Source organism: Equus caballus, chromosome 15 (assembly GCF_041296265.1).
Source record: "Equus caballus isolate H_3958 breed thoroughbred chromosome 15, TB-T2T, whole genome shotgun sequence".
Lineage (NCBI taxonomy): Eukaryota > Metazoa > Chordata > Mammalia > Perissodactyla > Equidae > Equus > Equus caballus.
Window position 1 is genome coordinate 91,082,120 of NC_091698.1, and position 24,743 is coordinate 91,106,862.

Here is a 24,743-nt window from a genome sequence, read left to right on the forward strand (position 1 = left end):
TTCCTTTCTACCCTTTAGTGGGGCAAACTCCAGTGTTGGCATCACTCCAGGAGCTCTACATGTTTCTAGATCGTTCCACACTTCTCATGGTCCCTGGCTGCCTTGCCTTTGTTCATGCTGTTCCGTTAGTCTGGAATATCCTTTTCTCCCTCTTTGCCTAGCTGACTCCTCCTCTCCCTTTAAGACTTGGATCAGTTATCAGCCTTTTGGGAAGTCCTCCTTGGCCCCAGGTTGAGTTAGATGCCTCCTCTGAGCTCCCATCTCACCCTGGACATACCTCTGTCCTAGCTCTGATTGGTTCTATTGAAATTTGAATTTTGGTGGTCCTGGCTCTGACATTCCACAATGTCCCTAAGCATTCCCAATTTGTCATTGACAAACATGCCCCTTGAGGTCCTGTCTCCTCAAGAGAATGGTAAGTGAATTGGTGGCCCAAGACCCGAGTGCATCTCCCTGACTCCTCAGCCTGGTCCCTGATAAATGCTGGGATGGTTGGAATCTTTCCTACCTTGGACAGGGAGCCATGGGAGGCTGCTTGGGGAAAGTTGGGCCCAGAGCTGCACAGAGGACAGGGGCAAGGGTTCCCAGAAGTGGAGTGGGTGGGCATTGGTATGTGCTGATTTCAGGAACTTTCCGTCCAATATCATCACCTCTACCTGGAATACCACTGCTAGTGAATCTATTCTCTCACAGAGCATCTTTTGGACAAGGGGGAGCAGCCCAGAATAGAAGTTCACACTATTGCTTTGGAGCTTGTCCACGGCTAGGAGGAACTCTGCTAGGTTAGCGGGTAACAGGATAGGAGCTGCAGGATGAGGAGAAGGCATGGAGAGACCCTCCCTGAATTCTCCACTTCTGCTCAAGCTGCTCCAGCTGCAGTTGGCTGGCAGAGAAAACTCAGACAGACCCAGGCCTCCCTCTGCCCCTGCTGATGAAGCTGGGAGCATCCTTTCCAATCTGGAGATGCCTCTGCAAATGAAGTGCTTCTTTGAAAGGTCCCCTGGAGCCATCCTTATGGGATCAAGATGCAGAAAATAGTTTAATGGGGACACCAGCCTGCAGGTGCACCTGTGCTAATTCTGTAGACAAAGGCACTAACCTGACAGCTCAGAGAGGAAGGAGCCATTAAACCCCTTTTGGGAAACATCAGTCCTGCAGGGCAGACAGAAGCGCCTTACTGAAGCAGGAGGCAGATGGCAGAGGCATCCTTACGACTCTGCCCCATTGGCCTGGACGCTTAGCCTGACCCACGACTGCCTTGGTAGCACCCCTGGGACTCAGTGGCTGCTCCTCAGCAACCCAGGGCAGCAGGGAGTCAAGGGGGTGGTGAGCAGACTCTCATAGCATGCAAAGTGGGGAGAATACGATAGAAATTCCCACACAGAGAACTCAGATGGTGGACGGAGAGTCTAGCACAACAGCTTTTAGAAATTTTTGACTGTGACCCACCGTAAGAAATATATTTAAAATCATATTCCATTGCATCCTGTGTGTGTATGTACATACATATACGTATACACATATATCACTGAAACAAAGGTGTCATGAAACAATGCCTGCTCCTACTGTGTGTGATGCACTCGGAACATTGGCTTCTATTCTTTTACTTAAAAAATGCTTCTTGTGACCCACGACATTTATTTCACCAGCCCACTAATGGGTTCCTTCCCACAGTTTGAAAAATGTGAGTCAGGCACTGGAGAAGTTGGAATGGAGAGCAGGTAAGTCTGCCTGAGGGTGGTGGCATAGCCCTACCCTCTGTGTCTGCTCAATGGAAAACGGTTGGAACCCCCTCATAGGTTTGCTGGAAAATTTAAATGAGAAAGTCTGTGTAAAGCGCTTGGCATGAGCCTTGACACGCATAAGCATTCAGTAACCACTAGAGATGATGATGATGGTGATACTTATTTCTGTCTTCTTAGATCGTAAGTGCACGTGTCTGTCCCCTGGGGCTCTATTCTCTTTTCTTACATCCGTCACTGCTGGAGTAAGGCTGTCAGTCACACTTATAACTGTTTGAAAGCTGCAGCTCCTCAAAGCAGTGAGATGCACATTGAGAAGGGGCAGGTGAGGAATCAGAGCTTTGTAAGGAGGCCACAGTCAAGGTTGAGACCTGGATTGGTATCGTCTGAGATGTATTTTCAGCATGGAAAGATTTTCTTGCACTTCTCGTGAGAGATACATGCATGGAGACAAGAGACGGTAACATGGAGAATTGGGAAAGACTTGAGTCAGAAATGGCAGAGGAAAAGGTCATAGTCTTGGAAGAGGCCACCTGGAAAATAGGGCACTGGAAGTCAGAGCAGGTGGTAGCCACCACATTGCTCCATGTTTTCAGTGAGTCTTTCCTCGTGCTCATTTTGGCTTTTCTGTGGAGTGGGGAGCTCTGAGTCTCCCCTCCTCACCCTGCCCCTCTCTTCCTCACCTATGACATCGTGTGGTTGTAAAGGGAGGGAGGAGTGGGCAAGGGAGCCGTGTGCTGCGGAGCGCCAGGCCCTGAGCTGCCGGGGTGGAAGTGAACAGGCCCAGGCCCGATGCCGGAAAGGGACCTCTCAGGCCTGCAGTGGGGAGGCTGGTCACCTGGCTCAGGGCAGAGCATCCACATCCACTTTGGATACAGCCAAGAGAATCCTCTTCAGAGGCCTTCAGCTTGCACACTCACTCAGTCCCATGTTGTGGCTTTGGTGCGTTGTAAAGATAGCTGGCGCCTCTGCCCTTTCTCCTTTTTCTGTTCCACATTGCAAAGAGGCTTCTTCTGGCTTCCCCCTTTTCCCTAAAGCGAGCCCAGGATGTTGATGTCAGAGTGGAGCAATGCCAACGGAGCATGGGAGAAGGAAGACGGGGGGGAGAAGGCTGGGCCTCTGGGAGGACAAGGGCTCCAGGGGGTGGGTTGTTCAGGTGGTCTGCTGCAGACAGCCCTTGATTCTTGCAGGTTGGACCTCGCCCCTTAAGTTGCTGGGAGTGAGTCTAGAGGGTACTGAGCTCATGCCTGGTACAAATGTAGCCAGTGATTCTGAGAGGGCAGTCAGGGTACGGGTGGCTCTCCTCAGTTCTCCAGCTCCCTGTGGTTGGACGCTTTCCTCTGTTATCCCATCCCTCAGGGCATTGAGCAGTAACAGCTTGCTCTGGCCTGGGAGACCCAGCTGAGCCCCCACCGGTGCCCCCGCCACTGGCTGGACAGTGCTCCGTGCTGCCCTTCACCAGCAGCCAGACGGCCTGGTGGGCGCTTGCTGCTGCCATGAATAACATTTTGCTCATGTGGAAGCCCAGAGAAATTTTCTTTTGTTAGGTTTAAGTCTCTCCCTGAGATCTCCCTCTTTTCCACTCTGAAAATAGCCTGCTGGAACAGCTGCAATGTTTGAGTCGCACACTCATGTTCGAGCTGGGTGCCCTGCCTCTGCAGAAGAGCGCCCGGGGCAGGACTCTACGGAGCAAATTGGTCCTGCGTCTCTCATTCTCCCTGTCTCTCTTGGAAGACCACTGCCATTTCTTACCTGAAAGAGCAAATGATCAGTTTCCACTTTGTAGGGCATCTTTTCTTTGTCCTACCCATGCCATGCCCAGTGAGGGGAGCAGCAGACAGCCCAGGCCCAGGCCTCGTCCTCTGGGCTTCCCAGAGGGACTCGAGAGCCACCGGAGCCTCTGGGAAAGTCAGTTGTACCGTGAGGAAGGACCTTGGAGAAAGGGGGCTCCACTTGCCTTGGGGGGCTCCACAGAGACTTCCTGGAAGAGGCTGACCTGGTCACCATCCTTGGGGGGGTCTCTCTATGGTGAAAAGGAGCTGGGTATGTGTGCGCTGTGCCTGGCCCAGCAGGGGAAAAGCTGGAGACCCCAGATGGAGAGTGTGAGCCGTGACTAAAGCTCCACAAAGTCTTTGCCTTTGGGAGTGAAGGGAGCCTCAGGGCAGGCTCTTCCTTTACCCCTCAAGGTGGGCGGGTGGTGAGGAGTTGGGCCGTGGGCTCTGCCTGGCACAGGAAGGGCACAAGCAGTCTTTTCAATTGGCTTATGAGTCGGCCTAGGGGCTGGGGAGGGGGCAGCGTCCACTGGAGGGCACTGCAGCACCAGCTTGGGCCACCTCCACAGCCCCTCTGCCCTCCGAGTGGAACATCCCCTTCCTGGAATGCGTGGTGGCTCTAGAGGGAGACAGAGATCCGCCAGGGTCTGCCGGCCAGGGTGGGGTGTCACCTGCGGGGGGGCCTGAGCATCCAGCAGTGTGTGCTCCCACTCCCTCCCTCCCTCTCTCTCTCTCTCTCTCTCACACACACACACACACACACTCCTTCATTCATATGGATGCACACAGACCCACATGTTCACCGTCACTCACATTCATAATGCACAAAATATACATCCATATACACGTGTTCATAACCACACACGTAGATAAACTCCTAGCCACATACCCTCTCACACACTCTTGGTCACAGTCACATGGATTCTCACACTCATTCCACACGCACCCCACTCAGTGACACACACACACACACACTCTCCTCCCGTTGCCACTTCCCGCCATGTGCCTCCCACATGCAGGAGGGCCCGGAGCAGCTGTTTGTGTGGTGGGGCTGATGTAATGTCAAGAAATTTCGTGTTATATTTAAAATGACACCTGTAAAAATAATCTTCAATTTGTAATTTAAATACTGTAATACTCAATTACGTGGACTGACAGGAAGTGTCCCAGTGGCTTTGGAGAACAACATTCTTGTGCCCCCTGTTCTGTTCAGTGGGGACGAGGTGGGGACGAGCCCGGGCCTCCTTCCTGAGTGGCCTGTGAGGTCACCGAGCCGGGTGCCCAGTGGCGTCCACACCCTGGGCGAGTGCCCGCTGCCGCCTGCGCCCGCCATCCACGTGTCCCTCTGTCCGCCTGCTCAGGCTGTTTCCAGCAAGAGTACCTCCTGTGGGTTTACCCAGGCGACCAAAATACACAGTTTCCACCCTGGGGGAGAGAGAGGCTCTCTCAAGACTGTCCATGTCCGTGGGCCCAGGACACAATTCCACAGCCCTCCAACACTTTCTCCCTGCTCCACAGCCTTGGACCCACAGCACAGTCTGTAGTTTCCAGCCCTGCAGCCCAGAGCCCCTCAGCCCCACAGACCCTCAGCATCACTGCCCAAAGTCCTAGAACTTCATTGCACCTGACTCCATGACTGTGTTCTCTACCTCACAGCCGTGGCTCCCTGGCCGCACAGCTCAAACAGCACAGCTTACCAAACAGCATTTTAACCCCCAGCCCCACAGCTCACAACTGCCCATGTGGTCCCCTAGTGCACAGTCTCACAGACCCCAGCTCAGGGCCCCAGCTCCATAGCCTCTTCCCCCAGCCGGCATACAGCTCACAGCTAGGCTGCCAACCCCCAGAGTGCACGGACTCTGGACATCGGCTTGTGGCTGTCCTCCATGCACCTTATGCTGAGCATGACCCAAGCTGAGCATGTCACGTTTCTCTCAGACCTGCTTCTTCCTCCCTTTCCTCTCTCCCTCTGAGTGACTGCTGCTCCTGGCAGCCCCCCAGAGGACCATGCCAGAAAACGGGTCATCATTCTGGACTTCCCCAGATCCTTCAACACCCTGACCCCCGAGTCCATTGGTTTCCAAGCCCTGTCCTTTCTGCTCTTAAATGTCTCTCCAATCTGATTCTATCCAGTTCTCTACTTCAGTCTCAGGCTGGCATCATTTTTCCTCTTCGCTGACCCCCTTGCCTCCGATTCATTTGCTTTACGATGGAGGCAGAGGGACTGTTCTAGAGTGGTGCTGTCCGATAGAACTTTCTAGATGATGGAAATGTTTTAGATCTGCTCTGACCAATACAGTAGCCACTAGCCACAGGCGCCTGAAATGTGGCTACTGCAATGTGATGCTGCATTTTAAATTTTATTTAATTTTAATTAATTTAAATAGTCATGTGTGGCTAGTGGCTACCACTCTGGACAGGCTGCTCTAAGGCATGCGTCTGACGGTGCCATGCCCTCCCATTGCTCTGAGAAGGAAACTTAACCTCCACAGTACCACCTCCATGGCCCTGGCCATGTGTCCAGTCTCCCATTGCACAGCCTGCCCTTCGCTTTCTGTGCACCAACCTACTGGACTCCCCGAAGTTTCCTGAAGCTGAGTGCTGTGCTTTTGCACACGGTTTGGACTCACAGTGTTTCCTCTGCCTGGAAACCTTCCCTCTCATCTGTCCTCAGGACTCTGTGTCCTGGCCACCTGCCCCATTCCCCCGGGTGGACCCAGGCCTAGCATCGTGCTCCCACAGCACCTGCTGTGGCACTTAGCATCCTGCAGTATAGTCGCCTGTGTCCATAGCACTTTCCTCCCCTCCTGGATAGTGACCTCCGTGAGATGAGAACTGTCTTCGCCCATGGCCGTGTCCCTGCACCTCCCCCAGCATCTCGCACACAGTAAGTGCTCAGCTAGCATTGGCTGAATCATTAAATGGAAAGACAAGGCTGCCCAGACACTGGCTGTGGCTTCCTCAGCCATGTGTGTTCTGGGAAGCAGCTGAGATGGATGCAAAGTAGGGAGGTTTCTGGATTCTTGGGGTCTCCTCTCCTGATGGCCTCACTTTGCCAAGAAATGAGGGGGTCCTGACTTTTAATTGACAGCCCACTGTTTCCTCTTTCATTTTTTCTCCCCTTCCCTGCTCCTACCCTTGCCCAGGAGACAGAGTTGCGCCAGCACGTGCCCTTGGATGCCATTCTGTGCAATTCCAAAGGCTGACTTCTGGGGTTATTCGGGTCTTAAAGCATCACCTCTTCTCCCCCTGCTCCCATAGGTCCTCCCCACTGATACCACTTCTACCAGGCTCAACGAGTAGCTGAAGCATCAGGGAGTATTGCTAGGTCCCTGCTGGCTCATCCAGTGGTATATGGATGGACCTCGGCTGTCCTTGACTGGCTGTGCCCTCACACGTCTCCTGCAGACCAGAAGGTGGAAAAGAAGGCTGACATTGCTCCTGGAGGTTGGTGGAGAACGTGGGGGATGCAGGCTGCTGAGCAAGAGGCCCCAGGCTGCAGACTCTGCCCAGCTTCTGAGAGTGCAGTGTCCCCTGTGGTTGGCTGGGGTTTCTAAGCTGATTTTAGGGTCAAGATGTGGTGACGAGGCCAGCGCACCACAGCCTTGGGACGTGGGCTTTGGACTCAGACAGTCCTGGACTCAGGCCACAGCTCTGAGCACAGTGTCTGGCCTAGAGTGGGGGCTTGGTAGATGGCAGCATCTCTTAATGGTTGCATGAACTCTTTCAGAAAAGTCTGAGCCTCCGTGTGTGGTTTTTATCAGGTCAATCTAAAAGTTCTACTTTCCTCTGCTAAAGGCTGAAGGAGGCAGGAGTCGGGGAATGCTTGCATAGTAAGGATTGTAACAACTCCCGGCTAGTGAATGCTGACTCTCTACCAGATATTCTCCTAAAAGCTGCACGGACGTTTTTCTAGTCTTTGCTGCAAACTTCAAGGGAGATATTAACATTCCCATTCTACAGATGTGGAAGCTGGCTCAGAGAAATAGTCACTTTCCCAATTCACACAGTTAGAACGTGTTAGAGCCAGAATTGCAACCCCAGCTGTTCTCTTTATAAAATACAAATATCCAGAGGCTGTGAGATGAATGTGGGCCGAGCACGGTGAAGCATACAGCATCTCAGAGGCTCCCAAATGCTTCCACATTCCTGTTCCGGGAAGCCCATAACAGCCCTGTGAGGCGGGAGGCGTGGGGACTGTTAACCTCTCTCACAGAGGAGCCATCCAAGCTCAGAAGTAAGAGGCTCTCTCGTGTGGGATTTAACATTTTGAAAGTCCTGAGGCACCTCCTGGGTCACTGAAAATCAGATTCTGTCCAGGAAAATGAGTGGTGGCTGGGGGTCAGCCCCCTTGTTGGCTGTGGGTGCCCTGGGGTTCCTTCCTGTCCACCTCCTCGTCCCCTTTCTTTTCATAGCACACTCAGTGGGAGAAATGCATTTTGGGCCTTGTCTTTTGGAATTCTGCATTTTTTCCTTATTCACACCAGACCCGGCATCTCTAGGACTTGGTTTTTCTTGGAAGGGCTGCCTGTGAGAATGGGCTTTTGTTTGGATTTCTCTCTCCCTGGAGGGGTAGGTGGGGGAGCTGGGAGCCAGCAGGTCCAGGGTTCCCCCTCCTCTCCTCCTGCAGCTTCTCTAGCTCTGGGGACAAAGCTCCAGGAGAAAAGCTGGCGCCTTTTCTGGGAGGAAGGGCAGGAGGAGGAGGGCTGCTTGTGAGGACCCTGGGCATTAGGCTGGAGTTTGGTTCCCTCGTACCTGGAAGACCGATTCTGGAAGCTTTATGGCCAGGCTACTTTGGGCAGGTAGTACCTTTCTCGTGGGTTCCTTGAGACCCAAATATTTATGCACTGCTGCGTATCAGAGACCCAGGGCAGCAGGAGAGGAGCCCCTGCTTCTACGTGTGTGCACGTGTGCAAAGTATAATTGACAAGGCCTAGAAGTGGCCTCAATCACTGGGAAGCTAGGCATATGGGAAATAGCAGAGGGGTGCATTTTCCATATATTCTTTCTTGAGGAAGGAGATGCATCCAATTGATGGCCACATCCCCAGCCCCTAGCCTGAGGTGTCGTACATAGAAGGCATCTTATAAATAATTATTAAGTAGAAGAACTCCCTTTTTCAAAAAAAATTGAGGTATAAATACATACTGTAAAATATACAGAACTTAAGTGTACAGTTCAATGGGTTTTAGCAAATGTCTATGGCCATGTAGCCAATAGCCCCACCAAGATATAAGGAATTTTTATCACCTGAGAAAGTTTCCTATGCCCCTTTCCTGTAGGTTCCCCTCTCCTATGGAGAAAACCACTATTCTGAATACTATCCTCATAGTTTCATTTTGCCTATTCTTGGAATTCATGGAAAAATTGGATCAAACAATATAAACTTCTTTTCCTGGCTCTTTATTTAGCTGAGCATGATGTTTTTGAGATTTACGCATGCCGTTGTGTGGATCGGTCGTCCATTCCTCTTTACTGTTGCATATTATTTCATCGTGCCAGCCTACCTCAACTTGCTTATCCATTTTCCTTTTGCTGGAGCTTTGGGTTGTTGCCAATTTGGAGCTTTTATGAAAAATGCTGCTGAGAGTATTCACACGTAAATCTTTTTGTGGACTTATGTTTTTATTTCTTTTGAGTAATTATATAGGAGTGAAATTGTTGGATCATAAGGTAGGTGTATGTTTAATTTTATGAGAAATTGCCAAACAGTTTTCCAAAGTGGTTTTACCATTTTAAACTCCCACCGGCAAAGTATAGGGATCCAGTTGTTCTGAATCGTCTCCACCATTTAGCACTGAGTCTTGTTAATTTTAGCCGTACTAATGGATGTGTAGTTGTAACTCACTGTAGTTTTAATTTGCATTTCCCTGATTACTAATCATGTTGAACATCCTTTTATATGTTTATTGGCCATGTGGGTTTCTTTTTTGTGAAGCATCTAAGTCTCTTTCCATCTTTAGGCTGTCTTTTAAAAATTGACTTACAGGACTTTTAAAACATAATCTCAATTCTAGTTCTTTGTTGGATGTATGTATTTTCTTATGGCCTTTTTCATTTTTTTATGTGTCTTTTGATGAACAGAAGTCCAATTTATCAATTTTTTCCTATGTCTAGTGTTTTTGGTGCTCTGTCTAGGAAAAATTTGCCTACCCCTTGGTTCTAAATACATTCTCCTGTGTTTTCTTTCTTTCTTTTTCTTTTATGGCTTTAAGTTTTACATTTAGGTTTGTAAAATATTTTGAGTTAATTTTGGTGTATGGTCTGAGGCGTGGGCCAAAGCTCTTTCGAAAGACTTTCTGATGGAGGAATAGTGTAGACAAGCGTTCATTGAGCACCCATTCTACAGGAAGCGGGCTGGCTGCCGGCATCGTCACCGAGCGCAGCCAGAAGAACAGCTGTCCTTGGCAGCCTCTGCAGGGTTAGATAATTTTTACCTTGTGGGAGCACTTCATAGGCGATAATTAAATAGTTAGCTGTTACCTGAGGTCCTGGGTGGCTCAAACAGCCCCTTGTAGGGATTTAGAGGAGGGAGAGCCTCTTCTGTGGGACAAAGAGGGCTCCTTGGAGAAGCTTCTTGGGATGGGTTTTGAAGAATGGAGAGGATTTTGGTGTGCTATGTAGGAAATAAACTCAAATAAAATCAGCAGCACTGTGCCTCTGTTCCTAGCCTGGCAAAGGTGTGTGTGTATGTCTATACATGTATATCTACACACATACATCTCTATCTCTGTCTAAATCTCATCTATATCTAAGTCTATCTCTATCTGTATATCTAAATCAAAATCTATATCCATTCTATATCTGAATCTATATTTATGTCTAAGTCTCTCTCTTTCTATCTCTATCTCTAATCTACACATCTGTCTCTAGAAATCTCTGGGTTTAGGAGTAAGTAACAGACTCAAACTTTCACAGAGCTGGATGGCACACTCTGAGCCCTTCGACAGGGCTGGGCATGAGATGGTTCCAACCTGCTGGCAGATCTGTCACACTCTTCCTATCTAAGCTGTAGAACCGTAGCTTGACGCTGAGAAGGCTCTCAGAAATCACCCAGGCCAAGCCTATCGTTATACAGACATGGGCAACTGGCCCATAGATGGGGAGGGACTTACCCCATGTTCTGTAGTAGGGCATGGGCAGAGCTAGAAGCACTACTCACATTGCCTTGCTCTGGGACCTGAGCTCTCTCCATTTACCACCTCCCTCTCTCTTAGAGCCAGGAAGCCCTTCTGTCCTCTGTGTTTCAGAGCTCTTGCAATGCTTTTTGATGCTGTTGCCATTTGTGAGTCCTCTGTGGGGGTAGAAAGTAACGGGGCATCAGCCCTTGCTGATTTCCCTCTGTAGACTTGAATGTCAAGCCATCAGAGTCTCTTTCTTCTCTCCTTCTAATGACTCATGAGCTGTTTGAGGACAGGAGCTGTGTTTTAGTGACCTTGGCGTGCCCTTATTTCATGAACTGACAGCTCAGTCATACTCTGCATGCTGCAGAACCACCAGGCTGCTGACTTTCGGCTTCAATAGGAAACGATCAGGCCAACCCATCACTCTGAGACCAGCCAACAGCTCGGCCAAACGAACTTCTCAGGTTAAGGAACTTCTGCTTTTATAGTGGCTTTGATGCTTTCTGTCTTCTTGTTTTCTTTTGAAGAACACTTCCAACTTCCCGCCCTGAGATCTGTGCTTTGTTGATGCACATTCTGTGCAACCCTGTTTGAGGCCCAACATGGTTTGGTCCTGATAGAATGCTGGGGCTTCCCACCTGCAACGTAGACCCTGCCAAAACATAGTAAAGGGAAGCTGGTTTGTCCACGGAGAGCACACACATTTGACAAGCAGGGCAGTTGGTGTTCAGGTGTTCAGTTGACTCTGAAGAAGTCGGTAGAGGGGGGACTAAGTCTAGGAGAGACAGAGGACAGCTCTTGCTGGCTTGAGCTGTTGGCTCAGGGCAAGTCTGGAGTCCCGTCTGGCTTCTCTTTTGGGTTTCCGTGTCCACACCCCTCAGCCCCCAGTGCTGGAGTGTCCCCAGGGAACCCCTAGCGTGACTCTATCGCTCCATCATTGGCAGCAAGAGCTCCTGAATCTGCTGGCACTGGAGCTGTGAGATTCCCACAACTCAGCATGCCCTGGAGGGAAAGGACCCGTCTGAGCACGCTGTTCTTCTTCTTGGAGCCTGAGTGTCCCTTGAAATTAGATTCCCTTTGTTTATTTTCTCATAGCCTTAGTGATGGGTTCCTGCTGACTTAGAGAGAAGCTATGTATCCTGTGGAGGAGGCAGTGAATAGCTGTTTTTTTAAGCCAAATTTGGGGAAGTCTCCATGGCCCCCGAGCTCTCCTGGGGGCCTGGGCAGAGCCCAGCTCCTGTCTATTCCTGGAGGCTATTGGCCACTGGGGAGGACTCAGGACAGGAGAGTGAGCCCTGAGGTGCCAGCCAAGGTAGCTGGGGCCTGGGGCTGAGAACAGAGCTTGGGTCTCCCCCATGACTCCACAGTCTGCCCTCTGGAAGTGAGTTTGAATCGTCCACTGGGCTGGTCTGCGTGCTGACATCCAAGTTAGGGTCTGTTGGCGTGTCCCTGCTGGAGTGCTGCTTTCTCTCTCAGCCCTTTTTATCATTCAAACCTCACTCATGCCAACTCTTCTAGAACGCCTTCCCTGACTCCCTCTGCCCAATTCAATTCAATGCCGCCATCATGCTGTGGCCTTCTTATATGCTTGTCTCCCTCTCTCTCTCTACTTTGGCCTCCAGCAATATCTTCCCTTCGTTTTCCCCAGCTGACCTCCTACTTTTCTCTGATGAGTTCTTGTCATCTCCCCAGTGACAGTGAGGTCTATGGGGGCAGGGACCATGCCTTACTCAGCCTTGAATGCTCTGGGCACTTAGCACCACAGGAGCTTGTGAACAGTTCAAGGGCCACCCTCACTGTAAAGTTTCCTGTTGTTTCCGGGTCAAACGGATCACTCTGTCCTTTGTGCGGCAGCCTTCTCTGCATGGGTGTCTCTCTCAGACTCGTACACTAGGACACTTTGTTTACAGGTTTCTCTCCTAATAACTTATGAGCTGTCTGAGGACAGAGGCTGCATTTTAAGTCATCTTAGCATCCCTGTATTTAGTGAACTGACAGATCATATTCCACAGATGTAGGAACCACCAGGCTGTGGAAGTTCTGCTTTGGTAGAGGAACTCTCAGGCCAACACGGCAGTCAGAGCCCAGCTAGTTGGGCCACCAAACAAACTCCACTGGCTGGAACAGCAGGGAGGGCACAACTTGCTCTCCTGTCAGTTAGTGTCTGGCTGAGCTCTGCCCCTTTTGCGAAGCACGAGGGAGCTCTTCCAGGTGGAGCAGAAACAAATGTACCTACCAAAAGCTGCTGCATGAGCCTTCCAAGGCATCCGTGTCCTGCCCTGCTGCCTGGGCTGTGGGCAGTGGGGAAGTAGGAGATGTGCAGGTGCCCGGCCTGGTGTGTGACACATGGTAGGTGCTTAATGAATGCTGCTTCCCTTTGTCTCAATCTGGATGAAATCGAATGAGAACGTAAGGCCGTTGCACCTTGCGGGTTATGATTTAGACTTGAGGCAAGCAGAGAAATGTTGTCCAGCTTAGACAACTGATCTAATTATAGGCTTTGGTGGGGTCTGGCGTTTGTGAATTTTCTCTCTTTTGTAGCTCTCCATTCTCCATCCTCTGGTCCTAGGATGTCCCACTTAGGCCCTGGACCATGTAGTCTGGGAGAATCTTGCTTCCCTGTCTGGATTGTGAGTACCTGAAGGATGAGCCACTGGCCAATTTGTCCTGGGCCCCAGGCACAGTGCCTGGCCCAGGACAGTGTTTTTGACAAGTGTGGGATGAAGATCACTGGGGCTGACCTATGAGCTAGCCATCTGGAGTCCCTAGGGTTCTCTTCCCGAGTTTCCATCAGTTAGGAGCCTCCGACAGCCCAGATGAGAGAGTGAGGTGATGGAGGAGGGGGAGGCAGGAGTGGGCAGGAACGAAACCAGCATCACCACACTTCCACAGGGCAGTGGCACCTCAGGTCAGCCCGAGAAGCATTCTGGTTGGCTCCTGCCCACAGAGCAGTGGCCTGGAGGGCCTTGCCCACGTGGCTGACGAGGGGCTTCCCGACTTCTAAAGACCCATTGACCTCTGGCCAGCTTGGGCTGCTCCCCAGGTCTCTGGCAGAGCTGAGCTTGTTCTGGGCTTTCCAGAATGTGCTTCCCATCAGCCTTCCTGCAGCTCACTCGAGCGTTTGAAGTGGGGAGCGAGGTAAGCTGATACTTGCTGTAGCTCAGGGCCCAGTCAAGCCTAGCAGCCCGGCCCTGATTACACAGGCCTGCAATGTGACCGGCTGCATGGCTGACACTCAGTGGGACCAGAGCAGCTTATGATTCCCAGGAGAGGAGAGCTCAGGTCCAGGGCCTGGGCCCTGATGGACGATTGTTATTGCAATGTGTGTGCAGTTGAATGACATCATGCTATGGAGAGCATGAATTTTTTTTGTCAGTCTTTTAACACAAGTTTATGTTTTTCAGACCTTAAAGCTGCAGGTCATTTTTTACATTTGCTATTGAGAGCAGATGTGACTGATCCCTATCGGTTTCTACCGAAAAACGGTGGGGTTGCAGGAGGTCAAATGCAGAACGCCTTTCAATCTCCATTATTATTTCCTCCACTCAGTGGCCTCAGCAGGAAGCCTGTGCTTGGAAATGGTGGCCTTCCAAAGAGTCTCAAGTCTCCTAGCCCAGCCCCCGACTGTAGAGGAACCCCGCACTGTAAGCCACCCCTCAGCTTAGCAGTTGGCCGGGGGCAGAGAGCCTGGACCGAGAGGCAGGAGACAGCACTCTCTGGGGCTCAGCTTCCCCACCTATACAATGGGAGTGTGGATTGGGAAATACCGCCTAATGCTGTGGGATACTCGTGACACGGCTATTCTTTAGCTTTGTGGCTCTTGGATTTGGAGAGGCCCAGACTGGGAACTGTGTCTTCGGCATTGCCATGCGTTGCTCCAGTGCCTGGGGGAGTTCAAGGAGATGCCTCTAGTGAAGCCGAATATCCACCCCTTCTCTTCTCTGACATGTGGCCTGTTGAGCTGCCAGGAGGGAGAGCTTTAGTGTTTCCTGGAGGAGAATCGTGAGGGATGTCTCCCGTGTTCACATCCATCACTGGGGCCATGTGGCAACTCTTTAGGGCAGCTGTTTTCACAGGCTGCTTTTCTAGGACAATTTCCATCTCAGACTTGAGAAAAATACGCGACCTCCAAAATCATATTCTCCTATTCTTGGAAGTGTTTGGGGTGAGGGTGGGGTTGGTTAGGGGCAGGACCAGTTAAATTCCCCTGTTTGGTGTCCATAGTTGTGGTGAGCATTGACCTCCTGTGGGAAACTGAGTCCAGGATCCTGGTGCAGAATGGGTGGGAGAGGTCCCAAGTCTCAGAAGATGACTCTGAGGAGATGGCAACCCCTAAACAGAAAGACCACATTTGCTTCTGAGAGCACAGTCAGACCTGTCCAGGCTGGGGTGACAGAGGTAGCACTAGCTGTTCCGCTCCTTGAGCTGCTGCCATGGCAAAGGAACAAGGTACCTGTGACATGCCGGGGAAGGCTTTTTGATTCAGAAGGATGTGTGGCTCTGAGCGAGCCCCAAGGGGATTAACTTTCTGACCATCAGGGCTTCAGTGCAGCCATGGGAATTCCTTTATGTGTTCATTCATCCGCCCATGGATTGACTGATTGATCCATCCGCCCACCCAGGCATCCACGAACTTAGCAGGCATTTATGGAGCATCTTCTTGTGTCTTCCTCTCATTAGAGATAGAAAGATGGACAAGACAGCTTCTGCCCTTGAGCTTAGATTGGGCCAACTAAAGTGTGCGACTGGAAGTGATGTAGATAAGGCTGATGGGAATGGACTGAGGCTCCTTGCTTAACTGCAAAGGGAAAGTGTTTGGGATGCCACAGGTACGGAGGAAGAGAGAGAGTGGGGAAGGGGTGGGATTGAAAGGAGGTGCTTGACAGACAGTGCCATCCGGAGGCTGCTAGGTTCAAGGTAACTGTTGACTCTGGCCCTTTCTACCTCCCATCCAACGGCATCCATGGCATAAGAGGTGGGGCCATTGCACCACTGCGTCCCACTAGGTGAGTGTGCACAGTGGGTGGAAGGCTTCGAGTCCCAAGGCAGCACTTCAGAATTTGGGCACTTGGAAACAGGTGGTTCACGTTGAAGGAGATTCTGTATTACTTGGTTTACTCACTTTTTTAAAAAGTATGTATTATTTTAAAGAAAATTATTCTTTTCTTTGACTTGGGAACATCCTTTTGTCCACAATGCGTGTTCTTGGGAACTTGGTGCAAAGCGGCTATTCAGAAAGATTTGCTGAGCAGGCGAGGCCAGTTGTGTTACCCAAGGCTGCTGGAATCTCAGCACGGAGCAGGACGCAAATTCAGAAACTCAACCAAGTGTTGTCAGCAGCAGCAGGCATGGCAGTGTTCATGTTTTCTCTGATTCTTTAGTCTCCATCCCCAAACTGGGACAGTTAGAGCCACCTCACAGCTGAAGCCAGAGCTGCTTGTCCTTCCAGCTCGTGCCAAGGAATACTGTTCTTTGAGCTGTTTCTACAAACATCTCAATGGCAGCGATTCCGTGACTCAGAGGCCACAGCTGTAAATAACCCCCATCCTATCTCTCTTTCCCCCTGCCTCATGGGGACAGTGTGGGGACACGATGAACTCATGGGAAGCTCTCTGAGAAGCTCTGAGGTCTGGCCTGTGCACTCAGCCCGCCTTGCAGCATGGAAGCAACAGGAGTTAAAAGTCTCGGCTGAGGGCAGGCTCTACATTTTCCACGGGGAACCTTCTTCAGACACCTTAGGTTGGCCTCACTTTAAAGAGGAGCCACAGTTATTAGCGTGGGGCTGTGAGCAGAGGAAGGCCAAAGCGAGTTCTTCCTCAGGACTCACGGGAGATTTGTCAAGGGGCGTTAATAAAGGCATCTTTTTTTTTTTTTTTTTTTCCTTTCTTCGATGTAAGATGCCAGGTTCCAGTTGGTTAAAGCATCACAGCATTGGAGCCAGTTAATCTTCTGAGTCCATATTTTTATGGGCGCTGCAGGAGCCGTCCTGGGTTTTGTTTCCAGCAGTGGGATATCAGGATTGGTACCCTATGGAATATCCCAAGAATAATTCTCCTCTCCTTTGATGTTCCATGGACATCTTGAGGCACTTAGGGGTACATTCGCAGGGAAGGTTGGAGGCCGGGGTTGCGGGGCCCTCATTATGCTATTAAAATAGATGCAGTGAAGGGAGACTGAATTTCTTGAGCAGAAAGCTTCATCACTAAGTGGAAGGCCGGCTCAGAAGTCACTCCTTGCCCCGACTTCTTGAACCAAGAACTGTATTTTATTGCAGTTTGGGCAGAAGTAAGATGCTTTGCCGCCCGTGTAATTGTTTCACAGTTGGAGGTTAATGTGGATTGTTTTTCCTGACATTTGGAAAATCATACCTTAATGAAATGCAGTTTAGATTGAAAAAAAAAACCCGTTGTCCATAACCTTGAAATTCATTTAACAAATTGCTGTTCTTTGGGATGATTGTAACAGTCTCCTTAAGTGGCCTTTCTTCCCCTTGTCTTTGCTCACCAGCCTAGCCAGCCCAGCCCAGCCCAGGGGGTTTTCCTAAGGGGCCACTAACATTGGGTTCTGCTCACAAGGCTTCAATGGCTCCCCTCTGCCTCCAGAAGAAAGTACGATTTGCCAAATCAGTCAGACTCTCCTGAGCAGCCTCCGAGCCCTTCCAACCCTGTCTCCCAGGTGGGGAGCCTCCTGCAGCCCCAGGGACCCTCTTACTGTCCCCCCAACACACTGCAGGCTTCTCAGCCCCTCATCTCTGTTTATGCTGTTACATTCCTGGCATTTCTCCTCCGTTGTCCCCTAATCTCTACCCGCTATCATTCAGCTCACCCCCTTGGTCTGGAATGAGTCTTATCCCTTTTAAAAAGCCTTCTCTAGTCATCTCAGTACTTCCCCTTCCCCATTCCTGATTTTACACTGATGTTACAGAGAGGCAACCAGGGTATTGGGAAGAGTCACACAGCCTTGGGTTTGAAGCTTGCTGTGTGACCTCAGGCGACTTGCTTAACCTCTCTGATTCTGTTTCCTCATTTGTATGATAGGAACATACATACCTACCTCACAAGTTTGCTGTGTGGGTTCATGAGACAATTTAAATGAAAACTATTAGTGTACCATCTGGCCCTTGGTGGGTGCACTCGGAACGTTAGTTTCTTCGCCATCTCGTGGCACTGACTGCATTTGAATCAGTATGCTTGTCTGAGCTCACGCCATACCTCTGCCTATAGGTTTTGGGCCCTTGGAAGGTGGAGACTCGCTTTGTATCTCCCACAGCGCTGAGCACGGGACGGATCAAGAGACTCAGCTCGGGTTCCCGCGTGGATGAGGATTACGTCGAAGGAAGGCTGACAGGCTTCCCAGGGAAGTGCAAGGAGCCTGTCACGGCGCAGCCCTGCCCCTGAAGGCTGGGCAGTGCCCTCAGGCCTTGCATCATAAAGCTGACTGAGTCACCTCACGTCTCTTTCCCTGAGGCCAGTAAGGGACCTTGGGCTCCCTGGGACCGACAGTAGGAGAGGTCGGCTCCAAAGCAGCCTAGCCTGGGGCTCAGGGACAGGTGCATAGTGAGCAAACTGGCAGCCTCCTAACCAGCTGATCCAAGTCCTGCCTGGGCCCCAACAAAACCATCAAAGAACCCCAGGGGACCACGTGAGGGACATAGCTCTTTGAGGCGGGGCTAGGAGGAGCATCTGAAGAGATGAGGGAGAATGAAACTGACGGCAAGGAGGGTCCAGGGCCATTTCAGCTCCAGGGCTGGCGGCTGGGCTGAGGTTCTGGAGGGCAGACCATGGGGACAGGGGCTGGCGAGGGTGGCTCTGTGGACAAGCTGTGGGAGCGGGAGGGTGCCGGTCCACATCAGCGACCTGCACCCTGTCCTCCACAATCTTGTCCTGACGACCTAGGTGGGCCCTCAGTAGGCTGTCACTCTGCTGGACCATCCTGTTCAAACCCTACCTGCTCCCCGAAGCCTTCCCAGGTCCTTCCCCAGAGGGATCCCTCAGCTCATGTCATCCTCTCTGGGCCTTTCCTCACGTTAGCACCGTGTCTGCACTCGTCTCCTCCCTCACTGGGCAGCCAGGGCTCGGAGGCAGACCCCCGTCTCGCGGATTTCTGCCTCTGTCGTCCTCCCACCTAACAACACTGATGGAGAGTGACTGTGTCCCGGCCACTGTGCTAAATACGTGACATGCTTCTCTCACTTCATCTGCACGAGGAATGCCTGAGGTAGGTAATCTTCTCAGCCCTGTTTCGTAAATACGAAAGCTGAGGCTGAGGCGTTGAGTGATTTGACTGGGGTCATACAGTCTATTCTGAAGAGGAGCCGGGTCGGAACCCCATCTGGCTCTGGGACTTGCCTCCTGCCCAGCATGCTGTCCTGTCCCCCGCCTGCGAGAGGCAGTCCACGAACGGCACTTATTTCACCGGTTCTGTGCTGTTGGGATGACTTCAATATTGATGCTGATGATGCAACTCCTGCTGCTCCAACTGTGACAACGCCAACAACCACCACCGCAACTACTACTATCGCAGCTACTACTACCACTGCTACCACTACTCCAACTGTGACAACGCCAACAACCACCACTGCAACTACTACTATCACAGCTACTACTACCACTGCTACCACTGCTCCAACTATGACAACACCAACAACCACCACTGCAACTACTACTGTTGCAGCTACTACAACTGCTGCCACCGCTACAGCTATGACAACGCCTACAACTACTACTACCACTGCTACAGCCACAGCCACAACGGCTGCTACAGCTGTAGCTACTACTCCACAAAAACTGCTACTCCAGCTCTTCCTCCTCCTCCTCCTCCTGCCCCTGGTTGTGCTGGGTCCTCCTGGAGGGCTGGGGCCATAGTGTTTGTCATCCTCTCCCATTCTTGCCTTCTGCTGAGGTAGCACGGTTGCAAGCGTGGGCTCTGGAGCCAGATTGCCAAAGTTCACATCCTGGTTCTGTCCCTTAGCAGCCATGCAACACTGGGCAGGTTACTTAATCTTTCTGTGCCTCAGTCTCCTCCCTGTAAACGGCGATAGCACTGGCATGCTACCTTGCAGGGTCATTGTGAGGATGAAGTGAGTTATTGTATGCGAGCCCTCAGAACAGCGGCTGGCACACAGCAAGAGCTCCATGGACAGCCACCTCCCCTTCCTCCTCCTTGGCCATGGCAGCTGTTCTGAGCAGGCTCTCACACATTCTATGAGGGCACGAGGATCAAGCGTGGTGAGCCGTGTGCTTGAGAGGCTTGTCTGGGGACCTGGGAACACAGAGGTGTCAGGACAGTGGCTCTTCCAGAAACCACCGCTGAGCAGCAGGGGTGTGCTTTGGGCAGGCCCCACGGAGCTTGGCTACGCTGGAGAACCCGAAGCCACTTCCTGGAGATCTGGGGTGGAGAGCTGGCTGTGTCCTGGGGATCAGAATGAAGGAGCCATCTCTGGAACTGGACAGAGAGGAGAGGCTGCACGGGGAGGGGCTGGGGAGCAGAGCGGGGAGGCTCTGGTGTGAGCAGACTGAGGGCGGGAAAGGACGGGCAGCAGAGCGTGGAGGATGGGAGGGCGAGGCCTGACCCTGGGCTGGAGGAGTCACAGAGGGAAGACTAAGAGGTGTTTCCAGAAGGGTTCAGGCTGCAGCCTTCCACGTGCAGATGGTTAAGCAAGCCGGGCACAGATGTGGGCAAGAGGCACACAAATGCAGGTTACATGTTGAGGGTGTGCCAGGACCACCGTCTCCCTGACTCACTAGGGAGAGATGAGCTCCCCCTCTCTGAACCTTACCACCCCTTGGACGTCCCTTGCTGCTGTGACAGGACTAAGGCTGTGACATCAGATAGGCCTGGGTTCTATATCAGCTCTTCCACACCAGCGATGTGGCCACAGGGTCTTAGGTAAGTACTTACATTTCTTTGATCCTCAGCTTCTCTTCTGTAAAGTGGGTTAACACCACATACTTCACAGGGTTTTTATGAGGATTAAATTACGTGATATTTGCAAAGGGTGTTAGGCATAGAAGATAGTTAAGGGAAGTATTTTTATCCTCTATCGCTGATTCTCAAGGTGTGGTCCCCAAGCTGGCAGTGTTAGCATCACGCGGGAACTTATCAGACAGGCGGATAGTCAGGGTCCATCCCAGATTTACTGAATCTAAAAGCCAGCGTGCAGCCCGGCAATCTGGGCTTTGACAAGCCCTCCAGGTCATTCAAGGCCTAGACCCACTGATCTGATACAGGCCCTGGGAGAAACGAGAGAACACGTATGAGTCTGCTCAGCCCGGGGCCGGCACACAGTAGGTGCTCAGCACCTGACAGCTCCCTCTCTTCCCTCCTACCTGGACAAGAGTTTTACCCGAAGAGGTTAATGCTACCGCAGACCTCCGGGAGGTGAAAGGGCCTTGTTCCCCTGGAGGCTAGACACATTATGACGGCTTCATTTGATTAAAAGGGGATGTTGATCATTAGTTTTGACCCAAATTTCTTCTCTCCCCAGCAATCACTCAAAGTGTTCCCAGATGCGCAGGGGGCTGTTGGTTACCTGCGAACACAACATCCCTTTATAACGAGGACACACAAACTAAGAGAGACTTTCAGAGGAGTCTAGCGGCCTCCCCGCCCGCCCCCTCGGGCCCGCCCCACGTTTGATGGAGTGAATGATTGAAGGGAAACATGTGCATTCCAGATTGGACCCAAAGAACTGGGCTTGGAGACGCCGCCTGCTTCCAGCAGCAGCCATGGGGAGGTAGGGAGCTCTGCAAGTATTTGTTGTTCCCGTGGGGCTAATTATTGACTTTTAGAGGCAAGTAGCCGCCCCAGTTTCGGTTAGCACAGTTGTTCGTTACCGCATAATTAAGAGGAAGGGGGAGCAGCCTTGGTGGGGAGCAAGGCCAAATGCAAATAGCTCGAATGCTTTTGTCTAAGGAACACCGGGCAATAGTCGTGGGGTCAAATGTTCAACCCTTGGACAGAAAGGGCAGAGGCACTGAAGCTAGCCTGGAGGTGCAGCAGCTCCTGCTCCAGGGCAGGGAGATGGAGGAAGCAGTCCCGCCTTAGGCAAGTTGGGGTGGTTTTAAAGGATTACTGCCCTTCTTGTCCTAAGGGGGGTTTAGTTTTGAAAAAGAATGAGATTTGCTCCTGAGCTCTGACTGCAGACAGGAATCTTCCATTTGCAGGGGGACAGGATGGGCCTCCCGAGGCCTCTGATGAAGTGAAGATGTTTAAAGGGAATGTACTGATGCCCGGAGAATAACACGGCTCCACTGTGCGGGAAGCGAGGCAGGGCTTGCACAGCCCTGACTGGGAGCCTGAAGGTGGTCAGGGCACGGGTGCCCCGGGGTTTGAGCGCTCTGCTTGACCCAGCTGTGAGGTGGGAGACAGGAGGCCGGAACCTGAGTTCTTGCTGCAGGCTGTGGGTACAACAGTTCTATCTTGCAAGGAGCTAATGGGGCCGAAGCCTTTTGTGCTGCCTGGGGGAAGGGTGAGCGGGTGAAGGAGGAGCTGAGATGTTGAGGAGCTGAACGTGTAGCGCAAGGGAGACATTAACCTTGTGAGCAGCTCTTCTATGCTGCGGGGTGCAGAAGGTCCAGAAACCTTGCAAACAGAACAGGGGGATGTGAAGTCCTGGCCTGGGAGTTAGGGACCCTGGCTTCTCACCCGGCCCTGCCCTTACCTGGTTGTGTGAACTTGAAGAAGTTCCTGGTCTTTTGGGGCCTTACAGTCTCATCTGTAGAACCAAGGAGGGGAGTGAATGTTCTTAAGAACCCTTTTGAGAAGATTGGCTCTTGGCCTACGCCACTGCTGTAGAGAAATGCCACTGATATGTTCTTTCTCTTTGACCATAATGCTCTCTGCTGCTAGACTTCACCGGTGAGAGGTAAACTTGAGAGAAAAGATACCCGAAGAGCTTGGGGGCATAAGGCTGAATGGTCAGGGTTGGGCCCCTGCGGGCTATGGTGGTTGGGTTACTGGATTCTAGGAACCAGACTGCAGGGGCAGAGAGGGCAGAGACCCTCAAAAATAAACACAGCCAACGTTGAACCAAACCTCTGAAGAGGTTCACCTTCCATAATCTGCTCAAGGAGGAAGGTGGGCTTTTGGGGATGTCTTAGGAAGGAAATGTAAGTTTAATATTGCTGCTGTGATAGATTAGCACAAACTTGGTGGCTGAAAACGATATAAATTTGTTATCTTACAGTTGTGGAGGGCGGAAATCCCAAGTGGGCCTCACTGGGCTAAGATGAAGGTGTTGGTGGGGCTGTATCCTTTGGGAGGAAGCTGCTGTAGGGGAGGATGTGTTTCCTCGCCTTTTCCAGTTTTGAGAGTCTGCCCAGCTTCCTTGGCTTGTGGCCCCTTCCTCCTCTTGTCACTGGTGAGTTGCTGCAAGGAATTCAAGGGAGAGTTTAGAAGCACTGAACCAGTTTTTCCAAATCGTTATTTTTTTCCTTTTGTTATGTTAAGGAGATGCAAACACCAACTACCCTGAACCTGACCAAGCCTCTCCAGGAGAGCTCCGCCTATGACCTTTGCCTTCTTCTTAACGCTAAGATCTCTCCAGGAGGAGCTTAGCCCTTATTACCGTAACCTGCAGTGTATGTGGATGCATGTTTTCCAGTTGAGCCTGCGCAAGCAAATACCCACTTCTCCCTTTTGAATATTCATTCCCCACCTGAAATAAAAGGTCCCTGCTTCCCTTTGTTCGGGGAAGCCATGACGTCAGAAATGATTCCTCATGGTCTTCTATTTGCCGCAAATATACCTTACTTTGTGAGACCACTACTTGCGGTGGAGAGTCTGATTTAACTCGCCAGGAGGGAACCCACTTTGGTTCAGTGACACATCTTCAAACCCAGCAAAGTGGGAAGAAGCTTTCTCACGTCGCATCCCTCTGATGCTGACTCTTCTGTCTCCCTCTTCCATGTTTAAGGACACTTGTAACCACATGGGGCCCACTTGGATGATCCAGGATACTCTATTTTAAGGTGATTTGGTTAAGCAACCTTAATTCCATCTGCTGCCTGAATTCCCCTTGCCATGCAATCTTACACAGGATCAGTTTCCAGGAACTAGGACACGGGCATCTTTGGGAAGCCATGATTCTGCCTACAGCAGATGTTCATTTGCAAAGAGCAGCGCCAAGCCCAGACTGCCACCAGGCTCCAGTGAGAGTGGCCTCATTCTCAAAGTGGTTCCTGGGCAGCCTTTCAAGTTGGGGGCACTCTCTTTGCCCTGACTCAGGCCAGGTGCCTTCCCCAAGATCTCTCTCTCCTGTAGGAAGGGCTGTCATTACACCATTGAATACCCCTGCCCTTGGTAGGTGCCCAAGGCCAAACCACTGGTACCTGGAAAGCAAACCTCCCCAGGCTGAAGGCAATCCTTCCTTCAGTCATTACCTTTGTGGGGGGTAGGGTGGAGGTGGGAGGGTCCAAACTGCAGGTGAACCCAGTTCATTTATTCCACAAAGAGAGACTCATAACAGACCCACTGAAGTCTGCTAACTCTTCCCTGCTGTGAGAGGCTTAACTCCCGTTAAAACGTCAACAACTCCAAAATAGGGGGCTATGGTTTGCATACCAGGGCCTTTCCTCAGCAAAACGTACTGTCTGAGAGGTGCCATAAAAGGTTTCCCAGACTCTGGACCCCTCTTGCCTCTCAAGTTTCTTTTCTAGTCCTTTCTATGAGAATTTCACTTTCAGGCTTTGTTTCCTTTTTTGTCTGCATGGCTAATATTTTTCAGAGCTTCGTTGTACAATAGGATCTTCATGTAAATAGGAGCTTTGATAAGTTTGTACAGTAATTCAGCTATCTCTTCACCTAATAAAAGTATCAAACATGCCTAAAGGGCTGGTATCTGCTTTCTCTCGAGTCCCAGGGGTCCCGAGCCAGCCAGTGGGAGGAATGCCACCCATCAGTACCTGCTGGGGTGGAGCTTGTCACTGAGCCTCCACACTAAGGGCTGACACTCTGGCTCAAAAGGCTGGCTCAGCTTTCCACTGGCTTCAGGTGGTACTTTTGGGGAAACTGTCAGACTTCCACCGTAGACCTGCTGGCTGTAGACGGAAGCCCATTTTTATACAGCTAGATTAATTGGAGCATTTTTTTAAACCTAAATAAAA